Genomic DNA, 2,562 nt, shown 5'->3' with positions numbered 1-2,562 from the left:
CAGGAATTCAGTAAATTGGACACTTACTAAAATTTCGTTGGAATAAACGGAGTTCTACCGTACATTCATAGCCAGACTATGAATTGTCTGCAATTATAACCTGTAGGGATCTGTAAAATACAATAAAAGACAAAGCGTTGATGACTCTGACTCCAATAAAATACTTAAGAAAGAAAGGCGGCAGTTCCGAAAACGTCCACCCTCCGATTTTCATGAAACTTGATCAAATTGTCCTAAATACTACAAAATGATCAGATGTAAAGGTATAACGCTAAAATAATGGTGTAATTATTCATTGTCACACCAAATATGTTAATACCTCTATTGGCCACATATGGGAAAGGAAATAGGAGATTTCGTCCGTTCCTGTCTGACTTGTTAGAGTCATAAAATTCTTTCTGCAAAAACTAAACAACCCATGCGTATAACTAACACTCCACAAAGAGCTTTTGAGAAGGTGAAAATGGATATTGTAGGGCCTTTACCAGTAACTGAAAAGTGTTCCGTCGAGGAACAAGAAGGAGAACCGACACGGTCCTTCGACCGCTCGACGAAGCAATTTGTTTTACTGTTGCCAGATGTGCGAGTCAGAGTTAACATTCTCATTCATCGACGTTTAAGGATTCCACATCTGGCATCCCAAGTAATAAAATACTTTCGTACTTTCGTGCTTTGGTCGAGCGGCGACTTAAGCCTTAACATACGAGGGCCGTATTGCCCGGCAGTCGGTACCGTTACGCCAGGTCATCCTCCGTTCGGGCTTACGGAGGGTTGACGCCGACTCGCGGGACCGGCGCGCTATTCCGGGGTTCGTTCCTCTTCCCCAATTTCGCGGACTTCGACCTGAGGGAGAGGTTTCCTCCACCACCGTCGCAGGATGACCGGGGGCTTGCCACCACCACCAACGAAGTGACCAGGGCGGTGTCGTTCCACCCCTATAGGAGTGGCTGGAGATCCTCCTTCCTCAGGTCGATACAAATCGATATCGATATTCTGTCAACGCCCAATAAAAGGCGTTGACACCCCCGAAGGCGCGACTCGGGGGAAGCCGGAACCGAGGAGGAAGCGAACCCCGGGACTCCAGGACAGATTTAATCGAGTCGTCGAACGAACAGAATCAACCGAGTCAACGAACGGACTCCTTCAGAGAATCAATAGAGTCAGCGAACGGACTCCTTTAGCTGAACTACGAGAGTCATCGAACGGACTCCTTCAGCAACCAGAATTCGAAACAGTTACTTAAAATTAAATTGGCGAGTAACGCAGCGAAGTCGCGAATACGGCTTACAACCGTAAGATCGATAACGAAACAATTCGCGACGCGACAAAAAGGGTAATCGATATTTATCAACGCTTCAAGACAATCTCACAAAGTACTCTGATGCAATTCCACTTGTAAAAATTGATTCCATATCTGTAGCATTGGCTTTTGCTGAACAATTTATTAGCAGATTCGGTTGTCCTAGGGCAATACATACAGCTCGAGGTAGTAATTTCACAAGTCAAATCATGAAACATTTTTGTAAAATTTTTAAAATTCAAAAAATTGCATCTACTGCTTTTCATCTACAGTTGTTACGTTCTTTGGAACGAGCTCATCGTGTATTCGTAGATTATTTTAAACATTACTGTAAAAAACAAGACTGGGATGATTGGGTTAGGTTTGGAATTTTTTCATATAATACCTCTGTACATGATGCTACTGGCTACTGGATTCACTCCAGATGAATTGATTTTTGGAACAAAAGCTGTTATTCCTAATGAATTTACTAAAACACAGATACCACAAACTTTCGTAAAATAACCAGATGATTTATTTACCAAAATTAAATTTTAAAAAAGTAAATCATACTATCATAAAAATATTAAATCACGGAAATTTAAAGTAAATGATGATGTTTATCTCTTAAAGGAACCAAAACTTTCCAAATTCGATTGTGAATGACTTGGAACATATAAAATTATTAGAATATTTGATGATTTAAATGCGGAAATAGCTATAGGAGTAAATAAAACTAAAATGGTTCATGTTAACAAACTTAAGTTAGCTTGTATACGATTAGACTCTTCTTAATTAGTTTTAATTATTGTATGTGTAAATATTGTTACGTGTTACCCGATAGGTAACACGTATTGTATAATGTTAAAGCGAGAGACTTCAGGTTAGCGACGTCGTTTTGGTAACAACGCCAAAACAGAGACAGAGTAGAGTCGTGATACGTCTATAGAATGGAAAAGACGTATTAAGATAAGTACTCCTCCTCTCCAAATAAATAATTGTTCCTTTTTATTAATATTGCCTTTATTTATTCGGAAGTCATGCCGCGTCCACGCAACACTGGTGTCAGAAGTGGGATGGTCCGAATCCCTATTGATACTGCATGTGACGCAGCGGGCGACGATACATTAGAACTACGAATGTTGGCTTTTGAGGAGCGAATAGAGAAGCGAATGACAGATTTTTGCCATGATTCAAGAACTGAATTGGATCGAAGGATGACTGAATTTCTGGAAATTTCAAGGACCGAAATACAAAGAAGATTTGACGAAAATCAGGCCAGT

The sequence above is a fragment of the Dufourea novaeangliae genome, unplaced genomic scaffold (genome assembly GCF_001272555.1).
Source record: "Dufourea novaeangliae isolate 0120121106 unplaced genomic scaffold, ASM127255v1 scaffold111, whole genome shotgun sequence".
NCBI classification, from domain to species: domain Eukaryota; kingdom Metazoa; phylum Arthropoda; class Insecta; order Hymenoptera; family Halictidae; genus Dufourea; species Dufourea novaeangliae.
Note: the sequence above shows the minus strand (reverse complement) of the source record.